The sequence below is a fragment of the Myiozetetes cayanensis genome, unplaced genomic scaffold (genome assembly GCF_022539395.1).
Source record: "Myiozetetes cayanensis isolate MyiCay16 unplaced genomic scaffold, myiCay2020 scf13, whole genome shotgun sequence".
In the NCBI taxonomy this organism is placed as follows: Eukaryota; Metazoa; Chordata; class Aves; order Passeriformes; family Tyrannidae; genus Myiozetetes; species Myiozetetes cayanensis.
The window spans coordinates 8,781,712-8,801,515 of NW_026086937.1; the positions used below are offsets into that span (position 1 = coordinate 8,781,712).

General features: G+C 42.5%; 1 long non-coding RNA gene across 1 annotated transcript in view; it reads right to left on the reverse strand.

Annotated features, from left to right (window-relative positions):
- LOC126636203 (uncharacterized) overlaps positions 1-15,814 on the reverse strand; it is a 145,437-nt gene extending 129,623 nt beyond the window's left edge. Inside the window, exon 1 of the long non-coding RNA XR_007627932.1 lies at positions 15,696-15,814. This is a non-coding gene — a long non-coding RNA (uncharacterized LOC126636203). The remainder of the gene's footprint in view (positions 1-15,695) is intronic.
- Positions 15,815-19,804: the final 3,990 nt, after the last annotated feature.

A 19,804-nucleotide genomic window follows, 5' to 3' on the forward strand; every position in this document is an offset into this window, starting at 1 on the left:
GCGTCACTTGTCTTACTTGGGTTCTACTCCTCTCTCCCTTTCGGTTGTCTCCCTTTTCATGGCTATTATTACTATAATATTCTCTTATTTCAGTTATTAAACTCTTCTTATCTCAACCCAGGGGTTTGCCTTATTTTTTCAGATTCTCCTCCCCATCCCACCCCAAACCACATCATAACCTTAATTTCTGTTCATGTCAGCCCCGCAGGGAGAGAGAGCAATGAACATCTGTGAATGTGCCTCCTTGCTGCTGCTACAGTTGGTGCCAATTCCTCCCTTCCTACCACTCCAGTAAGTGCCCAGCTGGCTCTGCTTCTCACAGAGCAGTTCACAAGCTGTTTCACAGGGAGGTCATAACGTGCAAGTCTAAATTTATGCAGCTTCTATCCTGAAGGAAATCAAGGATTCCAAACTGAGAGAAGCCCTGCTTATCTCAAGGTGCTGTTCTGACAGCACAAAAAACACGCCCTAGGTGATATCCACGGCTTCAAACTGCCTCTAAAACTTACAGGCGTCTAAAAATAGCCAACTACCTAATCCTTGTGATGTTAACAATCCCCATCAGAAAGCAGTTCCTGAACAATAGCTATGCTCTAATGTTTTTTCCCTGCCTCCCAGCTCCAGTAGGACTGAAAGAGTCAGCCAGCTCTCCCCCTTCATCCTGCCATGAATGCAAGTGCTGACACTGATGCTCGCCTGTCCTGTGGACTTACAGGTAATACTGGCTAAAAACAAGGCTACCCGAGATCTAATTCCCTTTATCACCACTGCCAAATGAGAGAGCAATCAGTCTCTGAGCTTCTGAAAGGCCATCTGCCCTCGATGTCAAAACACTAAAGAGACCAACCATGCAGATGTAACCAAGATCACCTTTCCCATTCAGCAGCAAGGCAGGTTCTGCACACAGTTCAACCTAGAGCTCCACAGAGGCAGCTGTTAAACGTGTCACAGGGTCCCTCTACACCTCCAGTGTCTCGGTGCAGAAGAAGAGGCACTCATATGAGACAATTTAAAAATTCAAAACTCTTGCAAGGTCAAGTGAGCCTTCCCCAGAAGGGCTCTGCTGCAGGACATGGGATTACAGACTGTGGGAGAATAAGTTTATGGCACCCCAACATAAATTATTCTACCATTTAACCCCCAGATAGTGGTTTGACCGGAGCAACCACCAGGTCTGTTCTCTGCCTGGAATCACCTGCAAGCATCCATCACCAGTGCAGGGAATATCTCCTGCTGGGCCATATCTGAAGCTGTAAGATGAAGTACTCTATTCTGCCTGTATTGTACCTTCTCTTTGCTGCACTACATGTCATTGCAAATTCCCTGAGAGTCTGTTCCAGTGTGATATTCTTAGGGCCCTTTATGGCACTACAACATTAGCTGCAAATGAAGCCATTCCTTTCTCCTCCTCCCCATCCCCAGGCAGTCTGATCCCGAGAGGACCAGTCTTCATCGCCACTTGTCTGTAAGTCTGAGCAAAAAATAATTCACTGTAGGAACTGTAATTCCTTGGAGCCTGGAGGGAACCCTAAGGGCAAAGTCTATTGCCGATAAATGACACGCCAGAAAACCTGTCCCAAAAAGATTAAAAACTATTCTACAGTTTTAATCACACCTATGGATAAAAGTTACTTTTTAATTTCCTTTCTCTACATAACTGATCTTTGCATTTTTATATTCATTGCTAAGGAAGCTTCCAGTGTTTCATTTGCACAGCTGACATCCACCGCATATCAAATTGAGTGCTGGCTGCTTTTTAGAATACACATGATTATAGTTGTATTCCAGGATTTTCTTACTCTTTTACTGGCCCCCTCTAATAATATTCTCTCCATACCCGTCCTTGCACTTACCATACCAACTAAGCACAGTCCCTGAATTATTCATGAATCACTTTCCATTATGAACCCATATGAAACAGTTGTCTAGAAATTATCAGAATACTGTAAATTAGTATTTTTATACCCAACAGCCAAGATGTCTTGAGAGCAAAGTTACTGCATTAGTCAATTAAAACTTGTGAGACAGCTTAACACAAAAATCCCCACCTTCAAACTACCACAGCAACAAGCAACACCTTTATAACACACACGTTTGTACTTAATTTCATTACTGCATTACCTAGACTTTGTTAAGAAGCTCTCAGTCAGATTTATAAGGCAGCTTCAGCATTCTCTCTCTCTCCCCATCACCAGAAACACATGTTCCAAAGAAAGAGATAAGTTTAATATTTCAGGCAAAATAAGGGTCACATTCAGTTTCTGCAAAATCTGCACTCTAATGGTGAGAATGAGACACCAGAAGAAGCAACATCATCTATCACCAATGCAGATTAATGTTTGATATTATGCTTCCTTTGCTCTTCAGGGCATTGAGACAAATGTGCATATTTCTCTGCTCTATAAAATTGCTGATAGACTAATTGAGCAAGTTTAATCTAAAAACAAAGGGCCACCTATGACAAATTTGAAAGCAGCAGCCCACTCTTACAGTATCTACTTCTATTTAAGAGTAAAAATGCACAGGTATAACAGATAACTGATGAGTAGAAATTTCACAACCATTAATGAGCCACTGGACTATTAAAAAAAATTATGTAGATAAAATCATCCTACACTTGGAGTTTCTTTTCAGATTTCTTTTACAGATGAAATCCAGTTAACAAGATACCCTTTTCTGAAAAGTAAACTCCCAGAGAAAGATAACACATCCACTCCATCCTTTCCCCCCAAAAACCCCTCACCTCTCAACAATTAAACAAATAGAGAGCTGCCAAAGGCATATACAGAGGGAAAAAGTGGGTATGAAGATAAAGAGTGATGGAAACAAGTTATTTCTAATAGTATTGGGAGGAAAACAATGCCTCTGCAAAGAGTATCTTCACACATCTACATCGAGTAAGCCAGAGGCTGAGAGCAGCAGCTGAGCACCAGCTTTTGGTCCAACTATTTTATTAACAAGAACTTCCTTAAAACACAATGCTTCAGTTTAAATGAAACAAGAAACAATAGCCCAACAGTCAAAAGTACTTCTAACAGAAGAACAAACTGGTATTGGCACCTTAGGAAGAACTTTCCAAAAGCAGACCTAGATCCCAGATTTGGTTATGTGGCTCTCAGGACCAAGATCTGAGTAAGGAGACACCTGAACCATGGTGTGATTAAAAAAACCAAACATTTCAGGAGCTACCTTGGCCCACTTCTGCAGACAGGATAGAAGAAACACTCTTTTAGAGCCCTCTGGCAATAACTGTGGTATTTGTTTGCATCCCTCTTAAGCTCTAAAATAAAAGCCAAGAAATGTAAGACCAGAAGACACAGCCAATAAATCCAGAGGGGATCCAGACTGCAGAAAGGGAAAACAAGGCTGTAAGGAAGAATGTGCATATGCTGACAGGGAATTTATATACTGCCCCTTTGGAGATAAGTGACAAAGGGGCTTTCATATTCACAAAAATTTCAGTGTGGTTACAGCTCAGGCAGACGCAAGCTGAGCTTTACAGAAAATAGGCAGGTGAAGGTTTCTCTTAAGACGCCACAAATAAATTGACTTCACAATTCTGAATACTAATCAATGCTTGAAGCAGCTTTCATCTGATGCATTTTTAAATGTGCAAGAAGAAAAACAGTGATTTTCTATAAAGTCTCTACAGCAGTTAAATAAATAAATAAATAAAGGTGTTGAATTGTTTCCTGAAGGTCCCAGCAGCAATTCCCTGCCAGCACTCAGGGCAGCTCCTCCACCTTCGGATACAGGGTCTGGAGGGTAAGGTCAGGCTGACACACAGAGAGCAGCAGAGACCAAAGCTGCAATTTGTACCTTGGAAATAACACTTGTATACACGTGATTTGTATGGCTGAGGGCAGATTTGCCACACACAGCTAGGTCTAAACATTTTGCTTTTAGTCAGAGCGTTTTTCAGAAATAAGGGTGAGTAATGCCCAAGATGAGAGGTTGGTATTTCAAGGAAATATTGATTACCTATCCACAGTGTCATTTCCAGCTAATGAGAAGGTCAATTCCATGGCAGGAAAGAGGAGGTGGAAGCCTGTTTTGCCTCCAAATGATACACGATGCATGATGACAGACCAGCACAGTTGTGGTGTTCGTAATCACAGGAGGGCAAATGTCGAAGTTAAAAATGAGTACATTTCGTCTGGATTTGGAATACAGGAATGCTAGGAAATCTAAACTCCACCTCTGAGTCCTGTGAAATGACCACTGTCTGTAATACTTGCCTTATGGCATTCAAAATGAGTGTTTACTTCTCACCATCCTGCCTATATTAACCTCTCAGGTCCTTAAGTCGTCTCAAGGATATTCGGTTTTTTCAAACAAAAAACCAGGAATATTTATCTCTTAGAATAAGTTATGTACTGTTCACACACCATTCGTTCAAGACATACATCCTCAGTACACATGCAGTTCATCCAAATCTCTTAGTGCTCCCAACAGCTACAGTTAATGGAGGGATACCTGTAATTATCCACCAGCACAGTTTGCTTCAGCAGACTTCTGGATAAATATGAACAAGATCCACTCAGGCTCTTATCCAGCTGGAAACCACCAATATTGAAGTCAAGCTACAACCTTTTAATTAGCTCAGACTCATCTTTGATTCACCAGATACAGACCCCAATTTGAGGTTCATTTCCTGATGATTCACAGGACAAGCAGCTTTTCATCCAGCCAGAAGAAAGAAGTTCATAGCATTTATCTCTTTAATAATTCCAATTTAAGTGCTTCTGATTCTTGGGATGGAAAACAGGTATGGAACTCATGTGGTTCAAAGAAGCTCAGTAACTGAAGAGTCAGAGGGCACTTCAGGTCAGAAGTCTGATGTGTCAAGTACCCACCCACACAGCTCCCACTCTGCATTAGTTCTCACTGAGCAGAAGAAATAGAGACTCACTGGACCAGCTTTAGCACACTGTGAGCTTGCACTGATGGAGAATGTGAGCAGAACTCACTCCCAGAGAGCTGGAGTTCCCACGTCCATGGACATGACCCACATGCCCTAGGTGTGTGGCCAAGGTGTTACCTCTCAGACAAACAGATGAAGCAGGAGGACCCTGTTCCTGGTCAAACCCAACCCCCTGCTGGCAGGGCCCGATCCCCTGGCTGTCCTGCACGTGCTGTGTGATGGCACCATCCAGTCTACCCTGCAGGATTTGGGTAACTTGAGGATCTGTAGGCTGATCACAGCTTTGAAAAAGCACTGAGCAATGCAGATGCCACTAGCAGGCAGGTCAACACGTGTTACACTCTGAATAACTTTTATCTTTCAAAACCCACTTGTGTAAAATGAGATGTGAACAGCCCAATATCCCTGCCATGGACAGTACTGGAACAGAGCAGACATGCAAGGTATGTTCCAGATCCTCTGTTTCATCACCATTTATGAACAGAACAAAGCAATAGGAATTATTTTAATTTATCAGGGCAGTATTATCAGTAGAATTTTGATAGAAACAGCATCTTTAAACTGCTCTGTGGATACATTTACTTACATGCACATGCATGTGTGTACATCCTTCCTGCACTCCAGAGACACCCAAGCTGGCCTTTCCATAAATACTAAGCATTTCAGCTAATTGCAGAACAGTTGTGCAATATGAAGTACTATCTCTACATTTTTTCTTGGCTAAACCTTTTTCCTATCATGTCACACTGGCGCAGGCACACAGGTAGTGAAGCCAGGGCAGGTGTGGTTACATGTGTATATCTACCTGCATCCACATGGGACCTGTATTATTCTAATCATTTCTGTTCTCTCAACCACTGCACTTATGACAGGCATAAAAACTGCAGGAGGGAGCTGAGATGTGGAGAAGTTGGAAAAAAAAGCCAGGAGCAGAAGCCTTTCAAGAGACAGCAGCTCTAGAGCCCTGCAGCAGCCGAGGGGCCCAAAAGGAGTTGGACTGCAAGGCCAGCACTTAGAAATGACACTTTGACATCTGAGGTGTCTGGATGGACACTCACAGAAATGTTCCTGTGCTCTCAAGATAACTGACAGCCAGGGAACAACAGGAGAGGTTTTTGTCTGGCCAAACTCTAAGGCACAATGTTGTCCTGATGTGTAAAGAGCACAATGTTATTCCAATGAGAACCAGTTTTACTACTTGAAATACTTCAAGAGTCAACGAGTCAATCTCAGTCAGTCAGCTGAAACACTGACAACTACCAGAGAATAACCAAGGACGTGAATCACCTGCATTTGAGGGTGTTCCTTCCCATTTCATCCTAAAAAGTGCAAACTGAACATAATATTCTTTAAAAACCCTATTAAATCTGTGAGTGTTGTGCAGACTGGAATCATCACACACACAGTGTAAGATAGATCTGTACAAGCAGTTGTGGGTGACTGAATACAGAGAATGGGGTTAAACACAAGCCCAGAGATGATGACAGGAATCTCATCCCCATCTGATGGATTTGAGCAGCATTGGACAGAGGTGGAAAGCAGGGGTCCATATTCACTGGGCTGTCATCAGCTGGACCCCAGCCCTGCAGGACTGTAGGGACTCAGAGTTTGCCTCCCACCACAATCCTCCCTCAGCTGACTGTGACAGTGAAATGATTCTGTGCACACTGTTTTAATCTGATGACTACCTTTTTTTACACAGTGCTTCCTCTGCATATTTTTATGCCAGATTAGGTTGGTTTTATTTTGCGTTCTGCATTACTATTAAATGGATTTAGTCCCCTGTCCTGTTTCTCTAACAGGCAACATCCTGATGATTTTTTTTTCTAAGTCTCCAGACCACCTAAGCATCTTCAGAACACTGAAAGAATTTATTCTGCTCGGAAAGCAAAGGTTAAGAGACTTTCCATTGATCAGAAAGTTCCTTATATTAATCACTAAAGGATCATCTGATTCAGCACAGCTCTCTTAGTGGCAACACTCTGAACAAAAAGCTTTCCAAAGACTAAATGGGCAGACAGTCTTGGAAAATTAGCCAAGGTTGATAAGCAGAGCCCTCTTAAAGAAAAGAAACCTTATTAATGGCTGCTACACAGCTGTGGCACCTCTACTTGAGAATAATTATGTGGTAAACCACTGCCTTTCTACTAACCCTTCAGGATAATCCAGCGTGTTGGATGATTTTGAGCCCACTTGAAAATACCTTACAGGGTTTGAAGTGGGTAAAGGGCTCAACACAGAACATTGTATTTTCTAATAATAAAAGATCACACCATTAATCTTGATAAATTACCTTCTTTTGTTGGACTCAAAACTCAAGTCCTAATTCTAGAAAATCTCTGGATATATGAAATAATTAGTACAGAATGCTGACATTGTCAAATAGATCCTCTGGTAACTCTTAGAAATAAATTTTCACCAGGAAGATTTTTTTTGTGCCTCAGGGGTTTTTGTTTGTTTGTTGTTTTGGGGTTTGCTTGTTGGGTTTTCTTAACTTTTTTTTTTTTTTCTTAAAAAAATGACCACCAAGTGTCTTGGTAAATGATAAATGAAGAGCTATAAAGCAGGGAAAGGCTGACAGCCAAAACCAAGCTGCTCATTAGGGAAATTACTTCACTGGGTAGTTGTTTTGATTAACCCCATTAATAAGGTCCTTGAATACCTAAAAACATCCCTGACAAAGAATCCAAAATCTGAATTTCTTATAAAAGACATCAATGCAATTGTACAGACACACAGATGTGTTCTCCATCAGGAATTCCAGAGCATGCCCTATCATCATATTTTTAAGTTGCCTTAATACAGAAAGCCTCAAATAACCTCTGTTTTTAAGTAAGAAGGGAGTAATTTTCTATTTTTTGATGGAAAATTCTCTACTTTTGAAGGCACTCTGGAAAGTTATTGACTTGACAGCAGAGACCTTCCTGTGAAACTGGATGCTCCTTCCTATGGATGTAAAAACTCTACTGCTCTTCATGCAATTTTATCTAGGAAAAAACTGTGTGATCTCCCCATGAAAAAGAATGTTTGAAGTTATTTCACTTAAGCTTTTCCAGAGGTGTACACAAGTTGCATTTGTCTAATTCTGTACTTGAAAATGTCAGGCATTTTTGCTAGTAAAAATTCAGTCTAAACTTCAAAACCTGAGAGGTGTTGGCCCATTTTAATGGAGCTCCTAAGCTAAAACTGAGGACAGAAGAAAAAATATCCTAGAAGGTATTAATCTTCAAAATGTCAGAGATTCGAAATTAATTTATGCTACCTCCCCAAATTATAATTTAAACTACAATATTGTACTTCTGAATGCTAGTCAAACCTAAAACAATTGTTTCTAAACAGTCTTTGGTGTGCAAAGGGACCTACGGATACTTGGCTAAGCTGGCCAGCTTTGCTGCAGAAGAATTACCAGGTTTTTGGGTTATATTTCCCCCCTGCTTTCCTGATGTTCCAGCCTAGGGAGAACCATGGAACTGCACTGTCCAGGAGACAGGCTGCACTCTCTCCTGTGTTCTCCTGCTTCTGCCAGCAGCACTCCAAGTAACTCAAGATGTTCCTTGGCAACCCCAAGCCAACAACTTCTACAGCCTTGCAGACTCAGACGTAGTATATAAAGTTTGGAATCCCAGAATATCCTGAGCTGGAAGGGACTCACAAGGAATATCCAGTCCAACCCCTGGCCCTGCACAGGACACTCCAGTAATCCCACCCTGTGCCCTGAGAGTGCTGTCCAAACGCTCCTGGAGCTCTGGCAGCCCTGGTGCTGTGCCCACTGCCCTGGGGAGCCTGTTCAGTGCCCAAACACCCTCTGGGGGAAGAACCCCGTCCCAGTATCCAGCCTAACCCTCCCCTGACATGGCTCCAGCTGTTCCCTCAAGTCCTGTCACTGGTTTATGTGCATAACAACCATTTTCTTTGCCTTTCCTACCAAATCCTGAAATGCCCATTACATGCCAGGTGTTGTGTTCCAGTCCCATCCTCACCTTCCCTTCACTCCATCTCACCTGGACAGTTTTGGACTTGGAGCACTCAGGGATGCCATGGATGCCAGAGTGACATGAGCCCACAAGTAAAAAGCTCTAAAACAAAATGAGCTTGTGTTAGTAAAGCACCTCCCTTGGAGGCATCTGCACTGATGAATCAACGTTATTGCAACTAAGTCTAGACTCAGGGAAGACCTAAGACATGGAAATTATGTTGGTATCTCAGGAGTCCATCAGGATTTGGGCATCAATCACACTGTACTTGATACAGTCAAATATACCCACAAATGTACTCACAAACACCATTCAGAACAGGCAGCTCTCAGCCCCACCTACACAAAATTGTTGGTTGATATTTTTCAATACAACAGTAAATATTTAAATACAAATGTAAATATCTTTAGCTGACTCAGTAGGCAGTGGGCTGGTATTTTCAAAGATCCTGGAAGACTAAACTGTATTCCTCGTGCACTGGATGAGAAGTTTTGAAAAAATCTGTCCCCCTTTGAATACCTCAGTGACAGCAAGTTTCATATATTTCAAAAGGAATATTATCCAAATTGAGGGTTAGAGTATTACCTATGAGGTTTAGTATATTAAGTGTGAGATCCTGGGATGGAAAACACAGGAAGCAAGTTCATTGTAAGTGACCTGCCATGTGTTTGAAGCATATTCAGAGCACTGCTCCTTGCATTTGAAAAATAAAATCATTAATATATATATAATGTTAATAGTTGTTCATGTACTTACAGTATCAAGCGTATTTTAAAATCAGTTAATGAATATTTAATTGGCATGAATAACTGTAATTAAACACAGAGAACTGAAAAACAGGGATAAATGTTGTTTACCAAAACTGCTTCCCATTACATTTGTGTTGCTTGACAGGGAAGAAAATCCATCAGTTTATCCCCCTGACCAGTTCTTTGCCATTCTTACACAACTACAGACAAAGCTTTGCCTTTATCTTACAGCTCAAATCAAAGCATTTCATGGTTATTCTGGAGGACATGTGGTGACTCATGTTATAGTTGAGATAAAAAACCAGGATTCTTGGCACCACCTTTGATGAAGAGCAGTGATCCACAGCAAGGAAGAACATCATCACATGCTCAGCACTGGCCTCTCACCATCCCATCCACAGTCCATAACCACATTACCTCCCTGCTGTGGCCCAGGCCATAGTGAACCTCTCCATAAGGGTATAGAAAATTCCCACTGCAAAGAATTACAATTTTTATTAGGGAACTGCAGTCTGTTCTCTTCTACATCTTCATAAATTACTTGGATGAAGGACTGGAGGGGACACTGAGCCTGTTTTCAGGTGACACAGAGCTGGGAGGAGCTGTTGATTCCCTGGAGGGCAGGGAGGCCCTGCAGAGAGACCTCAACAGGTCAGAGGGCTGGGAATCACCAACCAGGGAAAGTGCCGGATTCTGCCCCTGGGATGGGGCAGCCCCAGATGTATGGACAGACTGGGAATGAGAGGCTGGAAAGCAGTGCCGGGAAAGGGCCCTGGGGGTCCTGGTGGGTGCCAGTTGGCCACGAGTCAGCAGTGCCCTGGCAGCCAGGAGTGCCAGCCCTGTCCTGGGGGCATCAGGCCCAGCATGGCTCAGCCGGGCCAGGGAGGGGATTGTCCTGCTCTGCTCTGACCTGGGGCAGCCTCACCTCAATATTGGGGCAGTCTGGGGGGACACAATATGAGAAAGATATTAAGTCATTAGAGAGTGTCCAAAGGAGGGCAGTGAAGATGGGGAAGGGCCATCATTTGAAGCTGTGTGAGGAGCAGCTGAGGGCACTTGGTGTGTTCAGCCAACAGAAGACTGAGGGGAGACCTCACTGCAGTTACAACTTCCTTGTGAGGGGAAGAGGAAGGGCCGGCAGGGAGCTCTTCTCAGTGACAGGACCCAAGGGAATGGCCTTAAGTTGTGTCAGAGCAGGGTTAGGTTGGATATTAGGAAAAGGTTCTTCCCCCAGAGGGTGTTTGTACATGAACAGGCTCCCCAGGGCAGTGGGCACAGCACCAGGACTGACAGAGCTCAAGGAGCATTTGGATGATCCTCTCACCCAACTCTTGGGGATGGTCCTGTGCAGGGCTAAGTGTTGGACTTGATGATCCTCAGCGTTCCCTTGGCATATTCTGTGATTTTGTAAACCTACAGACAGGGTTTTGTACAGAACTCTGAAAGCAAAGGACAGAACTGAGGTAGAGGCTTTTAGTTATGTTAGCAGAAAACTGATTTTTCCTGTAACTGGGCTAAAGGAAACAAGGAAAAGCACACCTAGGAAAGGTGTCTCTGCTACTGGGAGCCTCTGAAACCTAAATCAAATGAGATAGAAGCTGTGCTTCACTGTGTGAGTAGTCTACAAACTTTTGCCTAGATTTCTAATAGTAACTTTACAAGTATGGCCAGTAATTTTAGCAACCACTGCTTCCCATTACCCCATGACAAAACCACAAATCACATCTTTGCAGGCATGAGGGGAGGCAAGGGCACAACAAACTGATGAATATATATTTTGAACAGCTTTTTAAGACAGATCAGAAAGGCAGTGTGCCAAGGCATGTGCACACCACGCAGTCCTAGTACCTAATGAGTACATTTAAAATACCATCTGCCTTCAAATAAACTGGATTTAAATAAAGCTGTGCAGTACAGGATGTCTGTTCCAGGAAGAACTTAATTTAAAGCCAGCAGTTCTCACACCAGATGAGATCAAAGGTCAGCTGTGCTTCTGCACGATCTAGAACCAAAGGCAGGGACTGGGAAGGGGTCAATCAAGAAATGCAGTAGGATATCAAGACAAATTTCTGAGATTTTATTTTCTTTCTCCCTAGTAACTAAAGTAAAAGTCTGTGGCTTTAATTCAAGGATACTTGGGATTCTCAAGTTTAAATGATCAGCTTATCTGAGAGGGCAGATATAACCAGAGCTTTGTCAACTGATATCAGGCAAAAGATGCATCTTTCTCTAACGAGCCCAGGAAAGTGCAGCTACAACCATTTTAATTGCCAGAACAAACTCCTTGGGACTCCTCATTACTAGAAATGATTGGTTTTGATATATAACTAACCCCTTCCACTCCAACCCAGCCTTCTGCATCACTGCACTCCAGCATCCCGTACTCAGGAAGAGGTCTGGGCTTGTCTAACCAGGCCATCACGGCTGGAAAATTAAACTGCAAAGTCACAAGGACATAAACAGCTGAAATGGGAGACTCCAAACTCTTCTGCTCTGCTTCCTCCTATAAGAAGCCCTCTGTAAGCACACAATTTGCTCTCCTTAAATCATTCCCCTCATGATTGTTCAATCAGTCCTTCTTCACATTTGTAAATGCTCCCCACCATTCCTTGCAAATGAAGAATACACACTTGCATATAATTAAGATCTAATCACTTAAAGACATAAACCTGGAATTAATTTCGCTGGCACAAACATTTCAACAGCAACAGGAGGCTCTGAGGAACCTTCAGGATCCCCTGTATTCATCTGTATGCAAACATGGTCACAAAAGCTTGCCACCTAGAAAAGCAGAACAGATGGGAAACACATCCAGATTAAGTGATTTCAAGGAATACTGGCACTGAGCTAAGAACTGAGCATGGATCTTGAAGTCCCAAGTGCACATCTTTTCCACAAGACCATTTATTTTCTGTCAACAGAAACCTTTGTGTGAGCCAAACCCAAAAAACACAAGACAAATTAGGTATCAGCCTGTAACTCAGGTCCTGCACAACAAATACAAGGTGTGATTTAGTTCTTGAAATAAAACACTGATTATACTTAAGGATTCCCATCCTCCCTCTATTCAGTTTATTTAAAGCTAAACCAAACTCTTAAAAGAACTAGTAAAGCAATTACTGGACTACAGAAATAGCTGACTAAGTAACTGTACTGCAATAGCTGTGGTTGAATCATGCCTGTACAATTTCTCTCTGGAACATTTTCTACCCTGAGCTGCTGTTTCACCAACTATTACTGGGTTTGGAGAGTTTAATATCTCAGCTGAAAATTAAGATTCCACAGTATCCTTGTTATAAAGTCCACATCTCCCTTTACCTGCATCCAGATTAGCTTTATAGGTGTCCTAATTGAGTAGGCTCAGGTTATCTAGATAAGCCACCCGATTCTGTGGTAAAGAACATCAAGGTGCTACAAGTCAACCCATTGCTGGTCTTCTCTCCCAGCCATCCCCCACGTACAGTGGGATGAATAGACACATGCTGATTAACAAATCCGATCTTGAGACTGCTTAACAGGGATTTTTAATTTCTAGCACCTTGTCCATCTACCTCTGAGTGTGCCAGCCTGGTTCTGCCACTCTCACCCCTACTGATTTTTTTCTGTAAAACAGTCCCATTAATTTCAATGAGACTGTTTGCAGAACAAAGTGAGAAGAAACCCAAGAAATATCTGAACACATGACAGTTCCTGTATCTGTCAATACATTTCCCAGCAACTCCTTCCCACAGAACTAAGCTCTGTGAGTTTTGCTCACCACAGGCACGTTGACCACCACCTCCCAAATCACTCCCTGCTGTTCATTACTAGAGGAGTCTACTTGCAGCAACAGAAGCACAACGCCACAGAACACTGGGCCATTAGAGAATAAGGCCAGCTCTTCAAATGTTTCAAATTCCACTAATTCTTCCACTGAAATCTTTCCTAAAGGGGCCTTTTCTATTAATACATTTCAGCTATAAAAAAAGAAACTAATCTAGGGGAAAATCCGTAGATTAATGTTAAGCCCTTTTTTTCCCCTGCTATTATTATTAAATCTGCCTTTCTCTTCCATATTTTTGCAGGCAGTCTAGCAATTTTTTTGCCCACGCAGTCCTCCCATTACAGAGCCTCCTTAGTTCTCTGGTTCTTAGCAACACACACATCCACACACCCAGGGCAGTAACAGCACACAAGGGGGGAAACAAACTGTCTCCTTCATCCACGTACTGACGGATGTCTGTGCCCATTTTACCAATGTCCTCAGTGTTCTGTGCACTTAATCACTGTCTTGATTCTGTATGCAAAGGTGGGGTAGGGAAAACAGCAGGACACAGGCAGTTTCAGAGATGGATTAGACATATGTACCAGCTTAAGCACTCCCCTCCCTTCAGATACTCACTTTCAGCTTGGAGTGATAAGAATATGTTGAACAATCGCTGCAGTTTCATAGCAGAACTCAAATGATTTTACACCGAGCACCTGTGGCCCCATAAAGTCTTCCTGAAGTTTTTACAATGTTTATTTGAATATTTAACATTCAGCAATGGAACACTGCTTTACAACTTTCCTGCTTGACTTAGTGCTTGCTGTTTTATTTTGGCTACTATACTGCCAGTAGTTTTTATTTGCATAGAGTTGCTTCCCTAAAGAAATAAAAATGTATTTCAACTGCAACAGACTGGAGCAGGAATAATTTTTCCTCTTTCTTCTACCTTGTTCCCTTTACAAAATAATCTTGGATTGCTCGAAAACAGAACCAAATAAAAAGACAGATTCCTGTCTTGTAAGCAGCATTCAGGTAAATGTAATTCAGGCTTACCTTTCATATTGAAGCTTCAACTAATCATCAAGTAATGAATACATGTAAAGCATTATTAGGTGTCTAAAATTCTTTAACTTTAGTGGCAATCTTCTACAAATAAGTTGCTCATATAATTACCTGTGCAACATTATCTGTTGTATCCTTATTCCTCTTTACTGGCCTCAAGAACAAGGCAGCTACCAGGCTTACATCTTCCTTAAGGGGTAGGATGTGTACAGAACTGATTTACTAAGTTCCAATACTTATGACTTGGACTGAAACAAGCCCTCTTTTAATAATACAAATTAAACCCTTCAAAAGTCTAAGTACTCTAAGGGTTCATAGGTTGGGGGTTATTAACACTTTTCCACATTTACCTATTTTACTGCACACAGCTTGACCCAATATTTCAAAGAGCAGGGAAACCAAGCTTGCACTCACACTGGCACTCACTGCATAACCCTGACGTGGAATCACTTAAACCTTAAGATAAAGAAGAAATCCCCAAATCCACCAGGCACCAATCACAAACAGCTTTGGTAGCACCTACATGCACTGGCAAAGGTGCTCTGGCAAGAGGGGATGAACTATTGTCCTTCTAGGATCATTGCAAGCAAGGCAACATCAAATGATCCTAAATCACCTCTATGTGACACCCATGGCTGGGTCACAGCAGCAGGAATGGGTTAAGGAAACAGGCAGCCACCTCCTCCTCCCCTGCTCTCAGTACCACAGTTATCTCTGAGGAGTGATAGTCTCGCCACATTCAGGTTAACAACTGACTTAGAGATGTAAAAAATTTACTTTAATACTCTTCTTGCAGAGGATTTTCCTCAGTCTAAGAATGTTCACTCAAACACCGATTGGCAAGAGCCACCCTTCTTGATTCATTCATCTCTTTCATTGCAACCTTTGGACCCAAATCCTGTCTCCCTTTCCCTCCTTTCCCTTGTGTCACAGTCTCCCTTTCAAAGGCTGGTCTCCTCTCCTGAGGGAATTTCTTTTCCAGGATCACTGCTGATTTTGTAGAGGGGCTGGCAGATGAGAAACACCATTCTCTCCGTGCTGCCTTTGCTTACCAATAGTTTGAACCATCTGATGCTTCCCAAGATCAAATTTGCACCCCAGAGAGAAGTATGAGGCAGAAATACGGGAAATGCAAACCTGCTGTGCAGCAATACCATCAAGAATGGATTTAAACACATAACTACATCTCGTTGGTATAACATAAGGTCACTTTTTCCTCTTGTTATTTCACCATTTACCTCAGGTAGGACAGGTGCTTTCTGAGAGGAGGAATGAGGCTTCCACAGAGAGCAGCTCTCCAGTCACCTTCACCTTCTTTCAATGTCAAGAGGCACAGAAACCCGAGGAAGCTCAATCTGTAGAGAAGAGGGAAAGGGAGAGTCCAGCTTAGCTGCATTACTCTTTTGTACTTTGGAAATGATTAATGTATTTGCTGGAACTGTTTACAGAAGTGCTTAACTGTATTAAAGTCTCTTAAGAAAGTGCGAAATTCAAACTGATCAGAAATCCAAATATTAATCCCGTGGTAAGGACAGAAACAATGTTATGGAATTCAGTGGGATTAATTTTAAGGGAGTGATTTTGAAACCATGAAAGACACTGCCAGCCAAGAGGATCTAGAACTTCACTGTCCTGAAATGGGGACATTTTTAATTAGCCACAGCCAGGGATGGAGGGGAGGAGATCAACTTGACCAAAGCACCAGGTGATGGAGAACCCTCCCTCCAGGAGTGTTCTGAGTATCACACGCTGAACAGTCCCAAGGAGCAGCTGAAGACAGTCCAGAGCTTTTTGGAGACAAATCACGTGCAAAACACAGGTTATCACTGTAGTCACTGCCCCTTGCATTAGGCCACTGGGTAGATGAGACTACTGACAAAGAAACCTCCCTCCTCCTGCTCATGAACAACAACAGAACTTAGACTAAAGAGAGCTGACAGTCTTGTTAACATCAATTACACATGAAGACATATCTTTGCAATTGCTCCTGCTTATGAAATGCATTATCAGCACTGCTGGCAAGTTCATTGTAACATGAGAGAGAAATAATTTAATTAGATTAAGACACGGAAAAGAAAGAATCTATGTTACAAGCAGAAGTTAAAGGTTGCCACTCTGTTTCTCGAAGTGTTTGAGAAGATGCCAAGTGAGTTCCTGGTTTTGCAAGAGTGTTAGTGCTCTGCAGAACACAGTGTTGATATAAATTTAGCTTCAGTCATGTACTTAAGGATACAGTATTCGAGATTGTGATCATCTGTAATGCAAAATAAAGCTAAATAAAAAGCTGGCCTAATGCATTTTTAATATTGACATGCAATGATAAAGCACCCATGGAATCTCCACAGTATTTATGAACTAGGACACTCAACAACTGATCATCAATGATCACTACAGGAGCACTTAAAGCCAACGAGGATCTGTTGTCCTTTTCACTCCAGGAACTCATTCATGCTTTAGAGCTCCCAGTGACAGTCATAAAAAGCAGTAATTTTAGCAGCTGATAAATAGAAGGTGGCACAGCCGGTTCAGAAAGGTAACAGTGAAATGTGGTGCACTGTAACAGGCTGCTGTAGGTGCACTCCCAGCTCTCTTCCCAAAGACCTCCAAGCATGTTGTTTGGAAGAGGAGTAGGATGGGTATGCACAAGGCAGGCAGGAGGCACCAAGCCAGCCCTGACCGATCTGGGATGATACAGCATTCCCACACGGAGCCCCACTCTGGCATTTCACTGGCTTTCAGCATTCAGAAGACATGAAACATCAATGGATACTCTTCATTCTCATACAACATTTATGTCCTCATTAATCTCCCTCAACAGCCCTGAATTTCATAGCCACCTGCCATGCTCTCCTCGTTTGGCCTTTCCACGAAGCAAACGGGCCTTGGCACCTCCCTCTGCTCCGTGCAGGGTGTTCAACACTGCTGAGCTCCCCTGTCTGCACCTTCCCAGCTCTAACACAGCCCTGTATCCACCCTGTGCACTCTGCCCTTCCCTTCAGGCTGTGTACTCCATGAGTGGCATGTTGCATTCTATGGTCTTTTCACAAGTAATTCCTAACCTTTATCATTCTTTTGCAAGCTACCTAACCACTAAGCTGATACTTTAAGAATTATCCCAAATTATTCAAAAATATTTTCATAAGCAATAATGGCTATTTTAAAACCCATCAACACATACAGCTAGTCAGGACCGCGTTCCCCTGGTTTTGAGTTCCATCTAGCATTGTATTGTTCATTCATGGTACTTTCTAGAACCCCTGACATTCACAGCAACAGTGTAATTTCAACACTCTGGAGTAACTCCAACTGTTTCCTCCCTGACTCAGTAATTTTTCCAGGTCAGTTATGAACACAGGAAATGCTACGAGTCCTAGTTACACTAATGGTGAAATCTGGTCAGTAATACCTGTCACTGTCTGGGGGTGTTACCCTTTTATTTAGAATGGATACCTTGGTGACATTCACCTACAAATGCTTATTCTGTAACAGATTGGATATTTTAGGAGTCTTCAGTGAAAGGCTTTTTTCAATCTCTTGAAAATACAAACACCACAACAAGCAGATCATTGTTCTCAATCTGCTCCTTCAAAGAGCTCTAACAGCTCTATACTTCCTCTGAAAAGAGGTACTGAGTGTTTTCTACTGAAATTATATTCGTTCATAGCTAAGAAATGTTATCATTTTCCCATTTCATAAAAATATGTCTGGGATTAATGTAAACTGCCAAAAGTGGCACCTCTGAGGATACAATCTCCTCTGTCTCTGGAATACTGTGATGGAAGCTCCATGGTAAGGACAGAATGACTCTCCTATTTGCACAATCTAATAAACAGAGACTGTTCCTTCAAATAACGTGAAACTTCTTAGAAAACAGAAGGTGTCACGAAGAAGGTTCTTGATACAGTACATCCAGATTTTGCAGTACACTTAGTTCTGCAACTAAGGGATGAAGCACTGTCCAAGGGGCAGGTCACAGTCCCTGCTTTTACAATATCCTCTTGAGCCTACCTCGGGATGTTTCACCAGTACTTCCACTACAAGCCTTGCATCTGCTGGATTCACACAGCTCCATCTCTGTCAAATCAAATGCACCTAAATCACACTCTCATTATACAGGAAAATTTTACTCAACTCCTGGTCACTCATCATAACATGTTACACTCCAGCTCCAGCTGCCAGATAAAACCTGGATGACAATTGCCACATGCGTTTCCCCAGCTCAGTCATCAATTTTCCCCAGCGTTTTGCCACAAGGAAAATTTGTCACTGCTGGTGCTACCATTTATCACAGAAACAATGTAATGTGCCCTCCTACAAAGAGCTACTGCGCAGCTTCTCTGGTTTCCCTTACACAGAACACCAGGCTGTGCCACACCAGCACCTGCAGGAATCGTGCAGCTCAGAGCCTGCTCTAAGGCATCACACCAGTCCCCTTTAATCAACACTGCTCCTTCTGATAATGACAGACGTGCTTTTAAAGGCCTTGCAACACTTTTCTTTAAAAAAAAAAACCAACGCTCCAGCCATTTGCTCTGACTCATTTCTAAGAGTAGCTCCTAAAATAGGATCCAAGGACACCTAATGGTGTTCAGGACATGGGCAGGAGGAACGACAAGAGCATGAAGAAATTAACACACAGCTCAGATCAATCATTACTCAATTTTCGGAGCTGTGCCATGTGCTGAGTAACAAGTGACTTCATTAAGTTAAAATGGATCTTTAGCAACTATTTACAGGGCAGCTGCAGCCTGGTGTTCCTGACATGTGCAGAGGGGGTGATGCTCACACAGCCCTTCCATTCTTCAGCTTCTGTACCTTCTCAAACTCGCCGCGTCCAAAAAGGACAAAGTGCTAAAGAGGATTCTGCAGGGTATCCCTTCCTATTTCTGCTATGAAAAATACATCTAAGTCCTTCTTTCATCAGCTCTTCACTGCATGATAGTTAGTTCTGACCTTAAAGAAAAGATATGCAACACCCTCGCTCCTCCGGTAATTAGAGACCCTATTTCCAGTATTAATATTTCTTATCCTATTTGTAGCTGGTTGTTTTTAACTAAGGGCTGAAACACAGAGCATCAGACAAGGGGGATTTGTAATTGATGTTTTTCTTTCTGTTTAATCAAAGTTCAATCCGATGCATCTTGAAAAGGCTCAGAACCACAACAGCTCTTTGCTTCTGCTTTTGATCTCCCTGCAAAAGCATGGCCACTACCGGATTCATTAAACACAGCGTGATGATTGCCCCCTGCTCAGGCTTTTTCAGCACACGGCATCCACAGCAAGCCCACGTTCATTCTGCCATTCCTCCCACTGTGCAAACAGCCCTGTCTGCTGGGAACGTGCTAAT